Here is a 21924-nt window from a genome sequence, read left to right on the forward strand (position 1 = left end):
GATATGAAATTGTGTGGTTAGTCTTACAGGCCCTGCTGCTTATTCTAATTACTTTATCATTTTTCAGAACCTATATAATAGGTGTACTGGGGGACCAAGGGCAGCTACTTAATTTCAGTTATCCGCCGTCGGGAAGGGAAAGCGGTGTGAAAGTCTGATGGACGGAGGAGAGTGCGATAGTGAACGTAAGCTGATTCATTTGAGAAACATTTAACTTGATATTGCGCTCAATAGAACAGACAGGACGTAAAAGAAATAACTCTTATCTATGAGAAGAACGACAGTTGTATGCAAGCGAAGTCTTGTATCTTAAGTATTAATAAATGTAATGTTATCACTGATAAACGTAGCCCGGCTAGCTCAGTCGGTAGAGCATGAGACTCTTAATCTCAGGGTCGTGGGTTCGAGCCCCACGTTGGGCGTAAAATTTTAACTTCGCGAAGAAAAATTTGTCGTAATACCTCTACTGGAAAGGTATGGGTCGGAATAAATCCTGCTCGGAAAACCAAAGGCCATTTTCGTTTCACGCTATGCTTGTGAGGCAGACTGCCAACTATCGCCCGTTGACCTCTGCTGTGGAGAGGATGACTCATGGGAGAAAGTCAAGGGCATTTTGGGTGCCACTACATTTACTGGGAACGCAAATTAAAATCTGTAAACTTTTATATTCCAATAAAAGCCGTTCTCTAGTGCCATATCGGCTTCTGTTATTGACTTTTCCGATGTACTGTTATCATTCTGACGATAAGACGTATTCAGACTGTTGGGGTAATCAGATTCCGTATACGATTCCTCTCTGATCATTCTATGGAATGTAGTGTAGTCTCTGCATCCTACAAGTATTTATTTTAAATATCTACCAGAGCAGAAATTATTCGCTGAAGTATTGTGTATTATTGGTTTCATAGTAATGTCATTTATTCACATGTTAGGCCCATTAAGTACCGGAGGGGTCTGAAAGGAGTCAATACCGATTGCTACCGTTCGATTTCAACTACTCACTTCGCTGAGAACCTTCTTAGAGATGCTATAGTTACAGCCAAATTACATAATACGTCATAAAACAGAACTTCTTTTGTGGAAATTATTGTTTCAAGCCTTCTTATAGGCCTTCGAAGAAGATTGAAACGTCCCCTTTTAACAATTTTTTACAACTGTGCTTAACCTGACACACAATATTTTTTTAGCGCAACGCAATCTGACTTTCAACACACAATATTTTGTTAGCGCAACGCAATCTGACTTTCAAAATTCTCTACAAGAGAATGGCCCTGACTAACATTAACCTATACGTCTCACAAATCACTTACCTCACCAAAAATCTTCGCTGCTCAAGCTACTGCAATACAGCGAGCGCCACTACTGCCAGCTAAATAAAAGATTCAAACTATGGAAGGCACTAACTACTGATAGGGATAGTTAGCAAATGAAAGATATTAATAGAGAACAATGTATTTATCTTGATATCATGACAAATTACAAAACTCCACCATCTCTCTCCCCACATCCACCACTGCTGGCGGCTCACCTCCAACTGCCCAGCGCTACGCGCTGTTCACAGCCAGCTGCCTAACACTACAATGGTTGAGTATTACAACAATGCAAAGCAGCCACAGACTGCACACGGCACAGCCGGTGATTTTCATACTGAGGTGGCGTTATCAATAAAAAAACCTAAACAGCCTACTTACATAGCCCCCATGCTCCCCACAAAAAATTTTACAAATTTTGTTGGGCACTGGCCAATACATATTTGTTAAAATTTTTTTTTTTTTACAATTACAATAACAAAGAAATCAAATGCACACACTTATTGATACAATGTTGGTCAAAAGCTAAAATTTTCTCACAGTCCATAAAAACAGTCCTGATCATTCATCACATTGCAGTGTTTTTCTCAAAGTCTGAGCAGTAAAAGAAAATGCACACGGAAGTAGTGGATTTCCATGCAGTCTTGAAGAAGTATCGTTGTCCTTCCAACGGAAAGACAGTGCTGACTCTCGACATGCTGACAGGTAATGGGCCACAAGAGAGCAAACTCACAGCGGAGTCAGTCGAAGTTTTGAAGAGTATTGGTGGGTAGGTCATCACAGAGCAGACCCACTGCAGTCCTGGTAGAGATTACGGTATTGGTGGGCCACCAGAGGTGCAGACCCACTGCAGTCCTTGTAGAAATAATGGTATTGGTGAGTCATCAAAGGTGCAGACCCACTGCAGTCCTTGTAGAGATATAATGGTACTGGTGGGCCACCAGAGGCGCAGACCCACTGTAGTCCTTGTAGAGATGGCCAGCAGCCATCTGTTGTGACTGTGCAGGTACACAATCACCATTGAAGAGTCTTGCGGATAATATAACAAGTCCATAACCACCACTTGTGCACTCACAAAGTTGTTGGAATTGTCCTTAGAACAAGCAATGCTGTTATCCAGTCCCTTGCTGAATTATTAACACACGTGCAAACACTAACAGTCCCTACTTGTCACATATTGTCCATATACTATGACCAACAAAAACGTGTGCAGTGAAATGTAACTTACAAGTTGCTTAATTTGATGACCTGGTGTCAATTACAATTTTATAACATAAGAACACAATAACAAAGATACAAAACACATCATTCAAGAACATAACAATACAAATAACAGTTGCGGTAATAGGGGCTTTACAAAAGAATAGAAATAAACATATACATCAGTGTTACAAAAATAATGACATAAGTACATACATAAAGATCAGAATAACTTTTGGAACATCAACATCACACATGAGCATTAAAACAGAACAGATAAATGTCTAAACATCTTTACAAAGTAAATAACATAGTATTTGAAAAATTATACAACATAAATCTTATTAGCTAAACACATAAAGACAGGAAAAACACAAATATGAAAGAGTACACAAACACATAGTGAGATAACACAAAAGGAAAGGACAGGGTTCGTTTTCAGTGTAACTTTTGGTACTGCAGTATTTTGCGAACAAAACCTTTTTTGTTCTTGGAGATCTCCCTTCGTTCATCATTATTCCCAAAAAGTCCTATCTGTACCTCTTTTCTGTGTTCCAACCATATTTCTTTCAAAATAGTTAGTTCTTAGTGCACAATACTCATTTTTGCCAAATCTTTTTCTTATATAGTCTACCCCTCTTACGCTAACTTAAATCTACTGAGCTCAGATGCTAAACTAAGGGACGAGGCAATGCAGCATCACATAAAACAATTAATATAAACAGCAATGAAAAAAAAACGCAGATTTGCGAAGCAAGCAGCATTAAGAAATTAGCAAAGCAATTGTAATATTACAACTAATCTAAGGCAATGTGCAACAAATAATAACAAGAAATCATTAGTAAAACTGGCTTAACAGAATAATACAAAGTCAAATTCAATAACACTATGCCTGGCAAACAGCAGCAACTTATACCTAAACATGACATAGCTCAAGCAGAAAAAATATTACAGTAAAAATGGCCATGTTTAAAACTTACGTCACATCTTAACACTAGAGTGATGCATCACAAAAACTTACTCTACGAAAAAAATTAACAAGTAGTTGAAAAGAAAATTATGTATGCAGTTCCTGTTATTAGTCCCTTCTTATTGGTCTTTCCATTCCAAGAGCTCCTTTTTCGAAGAATGTGGGTCATAAAATAATTATTTAATAGATCTGTTGACAGAAAGTGTCCACATTAGCAAATGAATTTTTTTTTTTTTATAAAACCTATGCTGCAACACAGCTGGAAACTAGATATCAAATGAAATAAGCAACTATGAAAGGCAAAGCATAAAAATATCATTCAATAGTCATGTGACATTTCATAAGTTAGTGGAAAAATCTCTCAACTAGAGAGACAGTAGTCATAATCAGGTGTATAGACATAAAAATATTTCTCGTCATTTCATTAGGCATCCAGTGTAATCATGTTTTCAAGTTCGACGGTGTCGTTTTTGCGATGCTTTCTACAAAAGAATGTCAGAAGCGAGGTTAATGGCCTCCCTTTTTGTTTTTCTACCTGTGCCGCTGGAAGGCTAATGGCCTTTTTTTTTTGGGCGGCTGTCGCCCAGGTGGGTGCCCGCGACGCATTACGTGCAGGTGGTCACTTAACTTTCGTACGGAAATATTTACGACAGCAGTTTTCGCTACAATGGCAGTCTTATATAAAAATTTCATAGGTCAAGCATTTGTGTTACAAATCTGTAGAAACAAAATCCTATAAATATAAGTGTCCAAAAAAAAATATTCGTCAGCATTGTGATACATTCACGCATTTACACACATTTCATAATTCTAAAAGTACGATTCTCGGTTTCCAACATCCTTTTCCACAAAGCAGAGTTCCTATCCACTATTCATTACTCCTTACCTTATTATACATATACATATTCGTCGACACTTCAATATTTCATCGTAACATACGTATCATAATCAGATTCCTCATATAGCATCATCTCATTGATAATAAACATACCTCAACAACATAATACACATCGTCGCCGTAAAAATAACATCATAACACCTCAGTCAACTCTCAAAATCGTCGTAGCTTTCTAATTTCAAAACCTAAAAAAAATTCTCTGCTCATGTCAAAAGTGTCATCTGCCTCAAACGTACTTTAAAAATCATGATTCCATACCAAACACATCATTCAAAGCTCACATAGTATCACAATGGTTCCAAAAAAATATGAACAGTTTACAAAGTACAAACAAAATACAATTTCATAAGTGTGAAGTTATTCAACTGTGTAATTACGTAAGCATCTGTCACTAATGTAGTAAAAAAAATGTTTGTCTCTCTCAGTTAAATGATCTGATAGCTGTGTAATACTGTGTTGGAGAAATATGGTACCGATGTGTAAAGTTGTATAAGCAAATACCATATTAGCTAGGGTTCCTTGTGGTTGCCACACACATGGTACACAAAGTAAGCGTGTACCCCCCTGAGGATAAATGTAATTATACCCTCAGGTGTTACAAATTACAGCAATGGAATGAAATGTATCACGGAAAACTTTCTTTGTAATTAAAAAATCTTTAAAAATAAGTGTTTTAAGTATAAGATTAATCACTCAAATACGTGTCCTGTAGCGCTAAACTGTGCGTCATGTTGTAAGATAATCTCTGTGGAAGTCTCGTAGTTATCGTCCTCCGAAAGCTAAGTTCTACAGAAGTCAATGTACTTACCTGATGATAAACAAAAGTGAAATGCTTTGTGTATAGATATCGTAGTTATTACGCTTATTGTTGTGATGAAGAAAGTACTGTACTGTAACGTATTGTTGTGCTACGAAAAAGGCTGTCTCATTGTAGCTATACCACAAAAGTTACTACTAAAACATGTTTTACTTTCCAGAAGAAGTCAGAAAAACTGTGCAGATATAAAACAGATACACCGCAAAAGCAACAAGGTAAATTGTGTCACACATTAGTAGCGTCGTGATATAGTCGTGTAGCTGTCAAATAAACTAACCACTGTGTCACCTGGTACCTCTCAGAAAGCACCTTGAATCCATAATGTATTTGCAAGTAAACCAAAATGTTGCATTAAAAAAAACAGATTATCTTTCAATAAACGGTTTTACGTGTGAAATGTGGTGTAAACCTTTACTCTTCCTAGTACGCAGAGTTTCAACTTCAACGCAATTATCATGTGGTATACGTCGGATTCTGTAAGGTCCATTGTAAACTAGAAAGAATTTGTGACTCAAGTGTTTCTTCTTATGTGACAATGAATGAGCTTTAATGAGAACTTTCTGACCAATATACAATTTCTTTGCATTTGCTTCACCGTGTAGTTTTCTCCTTTTATCTGCTGCAGATTTTATATTTTTAAGAGCCAAATCAATTATGTCTTTGTGTCGAAGTTTACGTGTATTCGGGAAAGGTACAAGCTCTCTGATTCTGTTCGGTGGTTTTTCATTCTTCAGTACAAGAGTAGGTGGTAAAGCAGTGGAGTCATGAGGCATTTCGTTCAGCACGTTTTGAAATAAGTGTAAATATCTGTCCCAATGCTGATGCTTTCTGTGACAATAAAGTCTGCAAAGCTTATTGATTTCTTTCATAATCCGTTCGGAGGGGTTACAATGTGGTGAGTACAATGAAATAAAAACAGGTTTGATTTTATGGTTGCGAAGCATGCGAGACCAAACAGCAGATCTGAATTGCGGTCCGTTATCTGAAATGACTTTAGCAACGTGGCCAACTTCACGTAAGAAATTTTTAACAAAGGCGTTGGATACAGATCGTCCAGTGGCTTTACGTAACGGAGTGAAAGAAACAAATTTGGAAGTAAGTTCAACAGCGACTAGAACGTACGAAAATCCATTCGATGTTCTGACAAGGGGTCCCAATAGATCAACTGCAGCAAATTCTTTTAATTTAGAAGGAATAATAGGAAACAACGGAGCACGATGTGAGACAGTAGATGGTTTCGCCTTTTGACAAAGTTTACAAATAGACAAGACTCTTCGAATTCTCTTTTCCACATTGTTAAAATAACAAGTCGTTCGAAGAATATGATAACATTTTCGTGGACCAAAATGTGCGTAGCTGAAATGAATGTACCAAATGAGCTTATTAACAAAATCGTCAGGAATGCAAAGTACCCATAGCTTGTCATCAACAGTGCAGCGTTTGAACAGTATGTTGTTTCTAACCAGATAATAATGCCGAATCCGTGTGTGTGTCTTTTCATGCCATTTGCTTTTGATGTCTTTCCAAATCGGATCTTTATCTTGTTCATGAGCAATGTCCTTTAAAGATGTGGTGATGAAGTTTTCAAAGGCGACTTTCTGAATGTAAAGAATACTGAAATTTTTCTCGAGGTTGCCTTCTGTGTTACTTTTCTCAAGCCCAGCCGGTGCGCGTGACAGTGCGTCCGCAACAATGTTCTCCTTGCCGGGAATGTAGACTATTGTGAAGCGGAATTCTTGCAGAAACAATGCCCAACGTTTTAACCTGTCATGATTTAATTTTGAGGACATAAGAAATTGTAATGCACGATGATCACTGTATACCTTTACGTGCTTACCAGAAAGAAAGAAACGGAATTTGTTAAATGCCCAAACGATAGCTAAAGCTTCTAATTCAGTAACGGAATAATTTTTTTCAGATTTTGTTAGCACTCGGCTAGCAAAAGCAATGGTTTTCTGAACAGTAGTGTCATTTTCTGTGGCTTCTTGAAATAAATGGGCACCAAGACCGACTTTAGAAGAATCCGTGCTAAGGCAGAAATCTTGTGACAGATCTGGATGAGCTAGAATTGGCGCGTTAAGTAGCGATTCTTTCAAAGAATTGAATTCCAACTGTGCTTGTTCGTCCCAGTTCCAAATAGTATTTTTTCCAGTGAGAGAACAAAGTTTTGGTGTAACAAGGATTTGCATATTCAGAAAACGACGGTAAAAATTTACGAGACCTAGAAAACTGCGGACTTGTCTTTTTGTGGATGGAACTGGAATGGCTCTGATTGCTTCTAACTTTTCAGGATCCGGCTGAATGCCTTCAGAAGAAATAATATGTCCCAAAAACCTCACCTTTGACCTACCGAATTCAGACTTTTCCAAGTTAACTGTAATTCCAGATTCTGCAAAAATACGTAACAAACTGTTGAGGATGCGATTATGTTGTTCCCATGAAGCTTCTGCTATTAGAATATCGTCCACATATAAGGTGATGTGACGTTTTAAGAACTCAGGTAATATGGAATTTAGCCCGCGAATGAATGCTGCTGAAGAAATGTTCAAACCAAAAGGAAGTTTCCGAAACTGATAACAAACGCCGAAACAAAGGAAAGCTGTGTATTTTCTACATTCTGGATGAAGTTCGATCTGATAAAAGCTGGATCTGAGATCAATGGAAGACAACACATTTACACCATTGAAATTTTGAAGAAGTTCTTCCAACGTTTGCGGCCTGTCTGTTTCAGGAATAATGATAGTATTAATTTGTCTCGAATCTAAGACAAGCCTGATTGATCCATTTTTCTTCTCAACAACATGTAATGGATTGTTGTATGAGCTTACTGCAGGCTCAATAATGCCCTCGTCAAGCATAGATTGTATTTCTGTTCTAACACGGTCCCTATAATGCGCCGGAATTACGTATGGTCTAACACAAAATTTAGTATGCTCACGAACACGAAATTGGTATTGAAATCCCTTGATTGTTCCTGTTTTATGAGTAAAAACTGTGGAATGTGCTTGTAAAATCTCAAAAAGGTCTTGCCTATCATTGTCATTACAATTCTCAATTGTTTGAATTTTATTCTGAATTAACTCATTAGTATCAAATGCGCCGTCGATATCACCCCTGTCAGTACTTGCAGAGTGATTGTTAGTGTCAAGTTCCGTCGAAAATTGACGAACTGTTGTCTAACAGGAGGTAAAGCCGATTAATTTCTTCGTCATGGTTTGAGAGCCAATCTTCAAAATTCAAAGCTACTGACTTACCTTCTTTTTCTAAACTTATTTCAGCATCGTGAAAGCTTAAGATTGCTTTGTATTTATTCAAAAAGTCTACTCCCAGTATAATTTCCGTCGACAATAATGGAACAATAAGAAAGTTCATAGAGAAGCTGTGGCTTTGACAAAAGAATTCTAAGTAGGTTTGTTGGCGTACATCTACACTTTTTCCAAAGATTGCACCTTGTAATTTAATCTTACGTAACGGAAGTGTGGGGCAATCGTTCGATATGTTGCATTTTCTAAAAGCTGTTTCACTAATTACTGAAATGGGACTGCCAGAGTCAAGTACTGCCCTAAATTTTACGTCATTTACTGTAATGTGAATCACAGGATATGCAATGTTGTTATGTTTTACGTCGTGTTCTTGGAGTAAGATGTCCCTAATGTCTTCCATTTTTACGTAATTACTTGCTACGGCAGCTGCGTCGTTAGTGTCACACGTGCGTTTCGTGGCTGCCAGCTGTATGAGTCACTGCCTATTGTCTCTTTGTTGGCGCGCGTCATTATTGGGGTTTGGAGACCTAACTTCTACAAATTCACCATGACGAGACGGCCCTGCCCTGTTTAAATCCCGCCAGTTCTGATGCAATTCAGGTCTGTCGTTACGATCACATCGTCTGTCGTCATGTCGGTAGTTTCTGTGGTTTCTTTCTTGTCGGTTACGTGGTGGAGAATTTCTCCCTGAATCGTGACTGCGCGCTGGACCGTTGCGTCTAAAGTTATTCTGTCCCTCGTAATAATAATTGTTTTGGTTCCCATATTGTCTGTTTCTCTGATTGTCTCTGTGATAGTCATTATCGCGGAGAGGTGATCTTTCCATGTAATTATTACTACTCTGCCAACGGTTGTTATACGGGTGGTGTCTGTTTCGGTCACGATTTGTGTTGTGAGAATAGCCTTGTCGCGTCCAGTTATTATTTCTTTCATCGCGGAATTGCGACGGATGTGATCTGTAATTGTTGTGCTCGTGGGTTCCGCGATTGTCAGTGTCAATTTCCAGTTCTTGTAAGAGTCCTTGAAATGCTTCAATGTCGTCTTTGCAACGTCCTGCCAAAATAATATGTCGCAAATGTTCAGGCAGTTTGATTAAGCAAATGCGGATGAGTTCTGAGGGGCTGTATGGGTTTGACAGGTACTGATTCTTGTGCAACATGTCTTCAAAATATTTCACAAGACTGGAGAATTCATATTGTTCGAAATGTTTCATCATTATGATGCTATGTTTTACTCGGTCTTGTGTGGCTTGAGACCAATATGCTGAGAGGAAGGCATGGTAAAATTCTCCTTCACTATGACAATCGTGAATGACCGAATGCATTCTTACAGCTGGTTCATTCTCTAAATAGCCACACATAAATTCTAATCTGTGTTCTAATGACCAGTTGGGAGGAAAACAATGAGAGAATTGATGGAGCCACGCTTGTGGATGAATGTCGTTGGCAGAATTTTTAAACGTTTTGAATTTACGTGTAGTAATGAACAGCTTATAGTCAAAGTCATCATGTCGGCGAGTCGCATATCGGTCATTGTTACGTCGTTTCGGCGGTTCCATTTCAAAATTCGGTGCACCTTGCCAATTTCTTTCATAATTTCCGAAATGCGCTGTGTTATTATTTTGTGGCTGTTCCGTATTTCTATGTCTCTCTTCCTGTATTGGGGCGCGAGTGTCCTCTGAAATACGTAATTCTTGTATTACCTCTGTCAGCTGATCTTGTACTTCCCGGATTTCTCTTTGGTGTTGATTCAGATTTTGTTTCAGTTTCCTAATTTGTTCGCTCTCTTCTGTGTCATTAAAGACTACCGGTTTTGTGTCATTCAGATTTTCATCTACCTTCGTAGATAAATTAGTGAACTGATCCGAAAGTTCGGCTACTTTCTCTGATAGTGTACTTATTTCCTCAGTGTATTTTTCTGAACCAAGTTTCAGAGTATCTACTGTGTCCTTTAAATTTTCTTGAGTTTTTGCAAGTTGCGTAACCGAATCGGTAAATGCAACTGAGTCAATTTTAGCCGACAAGGTCTCATGATTTTCATGAACAATGGTTTGCAGTTCTTTTATAGCTGCTTCGTGATTCTGTAATGCATTTTCATGCCGCGAAAAAATAGGTTGAAAATGCTCACAAATTTGTGTTTTTACGTCATTACAGACTTTTTGACATTTCGATTCAATGTGATGTAACTCAGTAGTTAAATCTTCACGTGTTTGTTCAACCGTGGAGTCTAACTTTTGAAGCTGTTGCTGTGTTTGACTCTGATTTTGTTCCATTTGTTTCTGATTTTGTTCGATTGTGTCTAATTTTTCAAGCTTTTGTTGTGTTTGTCTCTGATGTTGTTCCATTTGTTGCATTAGCTGTAATAACAATGCATTAGTGTCTGGAATCTGTTCCTCTACGCTTTTCGGCAGTGCATTTGCACCGGCAACATTCACATTTTGACAAGCAGAAAATGTGTCTTGACTTATTTGAGAAAACGGTGAGGATCCAAAACCTGAATCTACAGTATTTGTGAGATCGTCTCGTGTCATTTCGGATTCCTGAGCCGCGCTATTGCCGACCGATCGATCGATAATGCTTCCCTGTTCTCTTATTGTTTCGCTGTCTACACCATTGTTTGCAACCCGCTCCATTTCCCTATGCACAATTACCAAATTACTACTTTGAACGTCTGTTAATTCATTACACAGTGGTGCTGGCAAACTACACTCGTCGTCACTATTATTTCTCAGTTTGCTTTGGAGCCTAGTGTTACGTTTTTCACACGCCATTATTGTCACAGTATTTCACACGACAACACAGAAAAACACAATTTCAAGAGCAAAAATAAGAGAACACATTAACATAACACTGAAAATAATATCTAGTTAATTGCAGCTGCGAAATACTTGGTGCAAATCTACATGCATACCACAACTGTTTTATTGTACAACAATGAAAAACTACAACTACAATGGAAATTCTCTCTACAATTACGCGCTAGCAATAAACAAAAGCTACACTAATTACACAAACTATAAGAAAAAATCAGAAGATTCCAGTGAGGTATCCTCGGCTAAGGGTCGACATATGAAACGTCCCCTTTTAACAATTTTTTACAACTGTGCTTAACCTGACACACAATATTTTTTTAGCGCAACGCAATCTGACTTTCAACACACAATATTTTGTTAGCGCAACGCAATCTGACTTTCAAAATTCTCTACAAGAGAATGGCCCTGACTAACATTAACCTATACGTCTCACAAATCACTTACCTCACCAAAAATCTTCGCTGCTCAAGCTACTGCAATACAGCGAGCACCACTACTGCCAGCTAAATAAAAGATTCAAACTATGGAAGGCACTAACTACTGATAGGGATAGTTAGCAAATGAAAGATATTAATAGAGAACAAACAATGTATTTACCTTGATATCATGACAAATTACAAAACTCCACCATCTCTCTCCCCACATCCACCACTGCTGGCGGCTCACCTCCAACTGCCCAGCGCTACGCGCTGTTCACAGCCAGCTGCCTAACACTACAATGGTTGAGTATTACAACAATGCAAAGCAGCCACAGACTGCACACGGCACAGCCGGTGATTTTCATACTGAGGTGGCGTTATCAATAAAAAAACCTAAACAGCCTACTTACAAGATTAACGAAGATTTGTGAGCTTTTTCTTTTTTAGACAAGTGAGAGGGCATGGTGCGAAATACCCTAGGGCCTATTTTGACTCTCGCCGGCTAGTATAAATGACTGTAGAAACTATAAGAATTGGTAATTCTCTTGAAAAAGAAAAAGAAAAACGAAAAGATCTAAAATATTTTAATAAACAACTTGGATTAAGTTTAAACGTTGTATGTTCCTGAAAAACCTAGAAAAATTAAAGCTTTCGTACAAAATATAGTTTGATAGTCATACAGGGCACTGTGAGCTAGATATAGCCTACAATAAACAGTTACTTAATGTGTAGATCAATATTGGTAACCAGACAGTATACAAAATCACATAAAATAACACACAAAAAACCACATCATCATCATTCTCTCTCTCTCTCTCTCTCTCTCTCTCTCTCACACACACACACACACACACACACACACACACACACACACACACACTACGCCATTTCACCTCTCCTCCCCACTTTTCTCCGTCTCATTATCACCTTCCTCTTACTTCCCCTACTTTCCATTTACTGTTCAATATCTTTACTTAACCTTGCTGTCCCCATCTAGATGTGGTCGGGAAGGTAAACCAAGTTTTCCTTCCTTCCACGAGCTGTAAAGATAGAGAAGCTAGCAAAAACTTTGTCGTAGGAGTCTGTAGTGCAGGGTAAGTAAAACGTATGTCTCTCTGAAGCCAGCATTGCTGATATCCCTTTCTAAACTATGTCTCAATATCTTTGTTAATGGCCATTCCGAACAGTTGTTTTTATAATATGACATCTGTTTCTTCAAAATCACTTAATGGACTGATACGCCACTGCGTTATTTCCATAATAAAAACATCCTGGAACCTAGTTTCAAGCTCTGTGTGACGGACATTCAAATGTTGGACGTAGGTAGAAATGTCATCATACTAGCAGTTTGTCTATGACAAACTGGAAAACTGGTAAAATTGGTGTCATCCAATGTTTTGCTTCATTAATTTTATTTGGGCAAGAAAATCTGAAACGATGGGCTTTGTTTTTATCCATAAATTTGACTGTCACTTTGTAATTGCAAGTTAACATCATTAAATTTACTAACTCTGTTAAATGAGCAATAAACATAAGCTCTTTGACCCCCCCCCCCCCCAGGGGATCCACAACTCTTTTGTGGATACGTGCATAGCGAGCACGGGACCCCGAGCTAATGTGGCCCTCTTTCCTTTCCGGGCTGCATACCTTCCCTTTCCGCATCCTTTCCCATCCCCCATCTCCCCCCCCCCCTCACCTCTGGCTCTTTCCTTCCCGTTCTCCCCCTCTGGGAGTATGGTTTGTGCCTACGTCCGCAGACGGACACTCGAAACTGTTACAAATTCCTTGCTTTCTACGCTTGCAAGTCTTCGTCTTTCCTCTGTCCTCTTTTCCTTACCTCTTCTCTTTGCCCTTTTCTCCGCTGCGGCGTTTGAGACCCCTCTTCTTTCCTTTCCCTTTCTCTTTTTTCTCCCTGTGCGTGTCTGAAGGCCGACCCACGCATTTCCATGCGTAGCCGGTGACGGGATAACGCGTAATTCCCCGCCCCGGGTAGACAGGTAGGACACGTACGTACCCCCTGGTAACGGCCAGGCCCAGGGAGGGGTGATTACCCGAGCTGATACCTTCCGAAAGTGCCGATTGGTCCCTCCGTCCGTTTGTCGGGAGGTGTGACCTGAGGTGTGAACAATCACCTAAGGCGGGAGTGCCCTCAGAGAGGGCCCCCACAAGAGAGGAGCGCGCCATCGGAGGCGCCGGTAATCATGGAGGATTCTTCCGCAATGGTTTCCTCACCTTCCACTATGTCTGCTCACAAGCGGAAGTTCACTGAGTCTCAGCCACAGACAGTTCTTCCATCGTTGCCACAGTTCCTTGCTGTTTCTCGGTCTGACGAAGGTCACGACTTCTCCACGGTCAACCCTTTCATTATTCAGAAAGGTGTCGACGCAATTGCAGGTCCTGTAAAGTCTTGTTCCAGATTACAGAATGGCACCTTGTTGTTAGAAACAGTCAGTGCCCTCCAGGCACAAAAATTGCTGCGTACTTCACTGCTCCACACCTTCCCTCTCCGGGTTGAACCGCACCACACTTTAAATTCCTCGCGTGGAGTCGTTTACACACGCTCCCTCGATGGATTGTCTGACGAAGAAATTCAGCACTACCTGTCTGATCAGAGCGTAACGGCTGTTCATAGAGTTATAAAAAGGGTTGACACGAACATCATTCCAACCCGCACTGTCTTCTTGACATTTGACAAAGTTCAACTCCCATCGAAAATCAAAGCAGGCTATGAGATAATTTCCGTTCGCCCTTATGTCCCAAACCCTACGCGTTGCTATCGGTGTCAGCGGTTCAATCACACCAGCCAGTCCTGTTCCAATCCGGCCAAATGTGTTAAGAGTGGCAAGGGTGCCCATGAGGGTGCTTGTCCACCTCCATCCCCTCGCTGCATCAACTGTATGGGTGACTACGCTGCTTGCTCTCGAGATTGCCCCATTTTTAAAGACGAAAAGCTCATCCAGGAATCAGAGTGAAGGAAAAGGTGTCGACATTTGCTGCTCGAAAATTATTCGCCAGTCGACAGCCCACCGTGCCTCAGACAGGAAAATACAGCACTGTCCTTGCTTCTCCTCGACCACCAAAGGAGGCGGCCACGCAGACTTGCGACCTCACCTTTAGTACCATGGTCGTCAGACCGGCCAGCTCAAAGATCGCCCGTTCAGCCTCACCACTTTCGCCTGCCCACTCTATGGCTCACCCTTCATCGGGTTCTGCTAAATCTCGAGCCCACAAGTCGGACACCAAGACTTCGAAAAAAGGAGCCCACAAGTCGGACACCAAGACTTCGAAAAAAGAGCATACTCATGAAGATTTTTTACGTACCCCAACTTCACAACCATCGGTTCCTCCGTCATCTAAACATCACATTTCCCAGAAGGCTAATAAGAAACCCAGTTCATCTCCTCCACCGCCAAGGCGTATCCCATCTACAGCACCACCTGGCGGAAGTCGCCCTCGGCCGTCTTCTGTGTCGCCGAGGCGCACTGCTGGCGGCCGATCAACCGGCCGATCGCGGGTGGCAGGAGCTGCTCCTGAACATCCTATGGATCAGGATCTTCTGCCTTCGGCTGAATGCCATTCCATGCTGTCGGTCGCAAGCTCTGAGCAGTCGTTGAGTTGACGGCAACCTTGGTCACATTCCTCCATTTTCTGGTCACCTCATGTCCATTATCCACTGGAATATCCGCGGCATTCGAGCCAATCGGGACGAATTGTCGATCCTCTTACGATCCTACTCGCCGGTCAACTTCTGTCTTCAGGAAACAAAACTGCGTCCCCATGACCGCTTTGTTCTGCCCCATTTTCAGTCCGTCCGATTTGATCTCCCGTCTGTTGAAGGCACTCCAACCCATGGAGGACTCATGATTCTTCTCCATGATACTCTCCATTATCACCCAATCCCCTTAAACACTTCCTTCCAAGCTGTCGCTGTCCGTCTTTCCCTTTCTGGATGTACCTTTTCTCTTTGTACTGTATACATTCCATCGTCCACACCAATGGCACGAGCTGATCTCCTTCATCTTCTTGGTCAGCTTCCACCCCCCTATTTGCTGGTTGGGGACTTCAATGCCCACCACCCGCTTTGGGGATCCCCACATCCTTGTGCACGTGGCTCACTATTGCTAGACGTCTTCCATCAAGCGGATCTAGTTTGCCTCAACACTGGGGTCCCTACATTTTTGTCTGCCTCCACGACAAATTTCTCTCATTTGGACCTTTCGGTCGGTACCGTTCCGCTAGTTCGGCGCTTCGAATGGTTCGCCCTTGATGATACACACTCGAGTGACCACTTTCCATGTGTCCTTAGACTGCAGCCTCAACTGCCATATATGCGCTCGCGACGCTGGAAGTTTGCCCAAGCCGACTGGACACTTTTTTCGTCTCTAGCGACGTTCGATGACCGTCACTTTCCTTGCGTCGACGATGAGGTCACACATCTTACTGACGTTATTCTTACAGCTGCGGAACGTTCAATACCACGCACCTCCGAATTGCCCCGGCACCCCCCAGTTCCTTGGCGGAGCGAGGCTTGCCGTGACGCAATACGTGAGCGGCGACGTGCTCTTCGCGTTTTCCGCCACCATTCTACTTTGGCCACCTGTATCCGCTATAAGCAGTTCCGTGCGCGATGCCGTCGCGTCATCCGCGATAGCAAGAAGGCAAGCTGGAAATTCTTTATTAGCCCATTTAACACCTTCATTTCCTCCTCGGAAGTTTGGAGTCGGCTTAGACAGTTATCAGGCGCGCCTAGTTTCTCCCCAGTCTCTGGGCTCACTGTCGCGCGTGTTACGTTAGTGGACCCCGTCGCAATTTCTAACGCCTTTGCTGAAATTTCGAGCTCTTCAAATTACCCGCCAGCTTTTCTCCCGAAGAAACGTGCAGCGGAAGTGCAACATCTTGCTTTCTTCTCTCAAAATCGCGAAAGCTATAATACTGTTTTCTCCATGCGGGAACTCCAACATGCACTCTCTTCTTCTCGCTCCTCCGCCCCAGGACCGGATGGTATCCACATCCAAATGTTGCTGCATTTATCAACCCATAGTCTGCGTTACCTCCTTCGCATTTATAATCGAATTTGGACCGACAGTACTTTTCCCAGACGATGGCGGGAAGCTATCGTCGTTCCTGTTCCGAAACCTTGAAAGGACAAACATCTCCCCTCTAGCTATTGCCCCATTTCTCTCATGAGTAGTGTATGTAAGGTTTTGGAGCGAATGGTGAATTGCCGTTTAGCTTGGTGGCTGGAGTCCCGCAGTCTTTTAACACCTGCCCAATGCGGTTTCCGAAAGCATCGTTCTGCAGTTGACCATCTTGTTACTCTCTCCACTTACATCGTGAACAATTTTCTCCGGAAACGCCAAACAGTAGCAATATTTTTTGATCTGGAGAGAGCATACGATACCTGTTGGAGGACAGGCATCCTCCGCACACTGTTCTCTTGGGGCTTTCGAGGTCGGCTGCCCCTTTTTCTTCGCGAATTTATGGCACAGCGCACATTTCGAGTGCGGGTGAACGCTACTCTCTCCCGTACTTTCTCCTAAGAAAACGGGGTACCCCAGGGCTCCGTGCTGAGTGTTGTTCTGTTTGCCATTGCCATAAATCCAATTATGGATTGTCTCCTTCGTGATGTCTTGGGCTCCCTCTTTGTGGACGATTTTGCGATCTACTACAGCTCTCAACGGACCAGCCTTCTTGAACGACGTCTTCAAGGATGTCTCGATCGCCTCTACTCTTGGAGCATCGAAACCGGCTTCCGTTTTTCTCCCAGTAAGACCGTTTGTGTTAATTTTTGGCGACGTAAGGAGTTTCTTCCACCCTCCTTACATCTAGGACCTGTCAACCTTCCGTTTTCGGACGTCACTAAATTCTTGGGTCTTATGTTTGACAGAAAACTGTGCTGGTCCTCCCACGTTTCCTATCTTTCGGCTCGCTGTCTGCGATCCCTCAACACCCTCCGTGTCCTGAATGGTACCTCCTGGGGAGCGGACCGAGTGGTCCTTCTCCGCCTCTATCGCGCCTTAGTGCGCTCGAAATTGGACTATGGAAGCATAGTTTACTCCTCTGCTCGGCCGTCTATTCTTCGTCGTCTCGACTCTATCCACCACCGTGGATTACGTTTAGTGTCTGGAGCTTTTTACACCAGCCCTGTGGAAAGCCTTTATGCTGAAACTGCTGAACCTCCGCTGTCCAATCGGCGAGCAGTCCTTCTGAGTCGTTATGCTAGCCATCTGTCTTCCATGCTTGCAAATCCAGCCCATGACATTTGTTTTCGACGCCTCCTTTGATGTAGGTTACGCTGGCCGCCCCTCCTCCCTACTACCACCGGGAGTCCGCTTCCGTCAACTTCTCCATTCTCTTTCCTTTCGCTTTCCTAAAACCTTCTTGACAACTTGGGGTACAGCACCGCCTTGGCTCCGTCCCCGGATCTGCCTGCTCCGTGTCCTTTGTCAATTTCCCAAGGATGGTACCCCTTCACTTGTTTATCGTCGGGCATTTGCTGCTCTATGTGCACAAATGAAGGAAGCCACATTTATTTACACTGATGGTTCGAAAACATCGTTAGGTGTAGGGAGTGCCTATATTGTTGGCGACACCCCAAATCGATTTCGGCTTCCCGACCAGTGTTCGGTTTATACTGCGGAGCTTTACGCTGTTCTCCAGGCTGTCCACTACATCCGCCGCCATCAGCGGATACAGTATGTTATCTGCTCAGATTCTCTCAGCTCTCTCCTCAGTCTCCAAGCTCTTTACCCTGTGCACCCTCTGGTCCACCGGATTCAGGACTGTCTGCGCTTGCTCCACCTGGGGGGCGTCTCGGTGGCGTTCCTCTGGCTCCCGGGACACGTTGGTATCTGTGGAAATGAGGCGGCCGATATTGCGGCCAAGGCTGCAGTCTCTCTTCTTCGGCCAGCTATTCAATCGATTCCCTTCAGCGATCTACGGAGCGTTTTATGTCGTCGAGTTGTTCTTTTATGGCACGCCCATTGGTCGACACTTCCCCATAATAAATTGCGGGACGTGAAAGCTCTTCCTTGTGCTTGGACCTCTTCCTCCCGAACGCGTCGTCGGGAGGAGGTAATTTTAACTAGACTCCGGATAGGGCACTGTCTTTTTAGCCATCGACATCTTTTAAGCGGCGATCCTCCCCCACTCTGTCCCCACTGCTCTCAGCTGTGGACAGTAAGACACCTTTTAATTGAGTGCCCCTATTTTACTCCGTTACGCGCCCGTCTACAGCTGTCGCCTGATATATCGTCCATTTTAGCAGATGACGCGCGCTCGGCCGATCGCGTTCTCGAGTTCATTAGTGCCAGTGAAATGACGTCAGTCATTTGAAGCTTTTTTTTTGGGGGACAACCAACCCCTTTCTGTAGTGGATTTTTAAGCCTTCCTTCTGCTTTTAGTTTCTCCAATTTTTCGAGTTTCATTCCCATTGCTGCTGGTTTCCATTTTCGGTTTTTAATGTTTCCTAAGTAACGGACCGGGCGCTAATGACCATAGCAGTTTTGCGCCCTAAAAACAAAAAAACCAAAAAACCAAAAACCAAGCTCTTTGACAGCCAGCGTACTTCAGTGTGAAGGAGTAATCGATCAAAATTCTCGTCATTTTCTTCACATAACTGCACAAATACACCAGAATTCAATGAATTACTTCATAATTTGTGTACTGCGTAAATGACAACTGAAGAGATTGAAGCAGCCTACCACTCAGATTTTTAGCAGCTGAATGTTGTCCATGGGTGACGCAGTGTATTACAAACATCCTTGGCACATTTTGTTTTAAATGACTTGTAAACCCACGACAGCGTCCAAACGTGACAGATGCTCCTTATGGTGCTTCTGATATTGTGTTTGATAAAGGAACCGCTTTTTCGATGAAATAATCTTTCTAAACATGATATATTGATCATTGTTTGCTGTCACAGTTCTCGCAAACAGCAGTTCTTCGTGGATGTCTAGGCCCACAATGAAACGATCATATGACAATAATAACGTTTCATTATCAGGTATTTATTGCGTTGTTATGTCGTTGAACTGCGTTATTGCTCACAGGATTTTTTTTAAATATCTCATAAGCAGGTTTGTGTAGAAAAGATTAAAATACCTCTTTGACGGCTAGCAAAATTAACTGGTCGCCGACAGTATGCAGTTTTTCAAATTTTGCTGTAAATAGCGAGAGTGTAAGCCGCTTGTAAACCGTCATCATCTCGTTGTGATGTTGAAGCGAACATGCAGTCCACCGTGCGTCTCTTTTGAAGTTTTTCTTTAAGCCTTGAAAGTATTTCAAATTTTTGCTTGTTTTTTCAGGGTGACACTTTCTCAGATGACCCTCCAGCTTGGATGGTTTCAAAGCGTCATTGCTTAACACTTCGTTGCATAAAAAGCACATAGGAAAGCGTTTGTCTGACAATGAAGGAATGAAGTAAACACTGTACTGCTTATATTTCTTCTTAGATTCGGCTATGTTTAGTGTTCGTTACCTGTGGATGAAAATTAATTTATCCAGTTAAATACAATAAGACATAAGTCAAAGTCAACCATCTTAACTTCAAGTCATGGTCAGCGCATCTTTACGCAATCGAAGGAACTACAAAAAGACAATTTGTTAAAAAAAATCGATGTACTTACAGTTCTACAGCGATCCCAAACAACATGACAAACATTCACTTTAACTTGTATGGTATTTAACTATAATCTGTCCACAAAGAGATGAGCAAGACCTCCCTAAGTCTGGACCGGCAGAAATGGGTTGACTTCGGCGCGCTCGTGTTTTCTGTCCGTCCGCTGCCAACCTCTGTGATGTAACACAGAACCTTGCAGAAATGTAGCCACCGAGAAGTGATTTTTGTGTTGTGTTGCGTTGCGCAGCGAAGGAATGTCTCTCTTCGTGAGTAATCTAGCGTTTCCTGGCCCATCACAGACAGCACCAGATACTCTTCCTCTCTTTGGGGAAGGGCAGGGGGTAGTACACGGCAAGATAAATAAGAAATAAAAATGAAAAAAATGCACCACGAAGGAATGACCAAATGGGTCGGAAATTGGTAGATGTGACGTAGTTGCACAGACAAACAGATGTTTATAATTTCAGAAAAAATGGATGATTTGTTCAAGAGAAAGAGCTTCACAAATTGAACGCGTTTTTCCACCCCTGACGTTTATGCAAGCAAGTTATTCGGCTTGGCATTGATTGAGAAGAGTTGCTTGCTGTCGTCCTGTGGGATACCGTGCCAAATCCTGTTCAGTTGGTGTGTCAGCTCGTCAGAATCAAAGTTCGTTGGAGACCCGTTCCCATAATGCTCTAAACGCTCCAGGTTGGGGAGAGATCGGGCGTCCTAGCTGGTGAGCTGGTGAAGGTAGTGTTTGGCAAGCACGAAGACAAGCAGTAGAGTCGCTCGTCATGTGTGCCGGGCATTATCTTGCTGAAAGTAAGCCCAGGATTGCTTACCATGAAGGGCAACAGAACGGGCGGTACCGCTGTGCTGTAAAGGTGTTGCAGATTACAACCAAAGGGGTCCTGCTATGAAATGGAATGGCACCCCAGTCCATCACCCTTTGGTTGTCAGGCTGCATGGCGCGCGACAGTCAGAATGGTATCTCATCACTGTTTGTGGCTTCTGCAGACACGATTTCGCTGGGCATCGGGGGCTCAAATCGAAGAGAGACTCATCACTGAAGACAACTCTACGCTGGTCAGTGAGGTTCCAGGCCGATCGTTCCCCACACCACTGCACACGGGCTTGTTGACGTACAGAGGTCAAAGGTAGTTGGCCCAAGGATCGCTGTGAGCTTAGTCCACTTTCTGTAAGCGACTTATTAATGGTCCTTGTGGCCCCTGAAGCACCAGTTTCACCTTGGATCCATGATAATGGTGAATCCGGTGCTCTGAGTGCCCCTCTGACGACTGCTCCGTCCTCTCGTTCTGTCGTCTCTCTAGAACGACCACTTCCTTCTTGCCGTTGTGTTCGACCATGTTTCATCCATTTCTACCAATATCGTTGAAGATGTGGCATCGCTCCTATTCAAATGTCTAGCGATTCGATGATCACTCCAACCCGATTCTTTGAGCCCAGCTACAAGTCCTCTCTCAAATGCTGATAATTGTGTATATTGTTCACGCACCTGTCTGCGAGGCATCGTTACTGTCCAACGCAGTACATGGAATGAAATCTACAAAGAGTTTCTGCCATAGTATCGACATGTCCCCTGTTTACTATCCTTGCCAGCTATGCAGCGCAA

At 42.5% G+C, this 21924-nt stretch overlaps 1 non-coding gene across 1 annotated transcript; it reads left to right on the forward strand.

The window, feature by feature from the left end:
- Positions 1 to 349: 349 nt before the first annotated feature.
- On the forward strand, positions 350 to 422 carry Trnak-cuu (transfer RNA lysine (anticodon CUU)). The gene has a single exon. It is a non-coding gene; the product is annotated as a tRNA-Lys (tRNA).
- The last annotated feature ends 21502 nt before the right edge of the window (positions 423 to 21924 follow it).

This window comes from Schistocerca nitens, chromosome 9, assembly GCF_023898315.1.
Source record: "Schistocerca nitens isolate TAMUIC-IGC-003100 chromosome 9, iqSchNite1.1, whole genome shotgun sequence".
NCBI lineage: Eukaryota > Metazoa > Arthropoda > Insecta > Orthoptera > Acrididae > Schistocerca > Schistocerca nitens.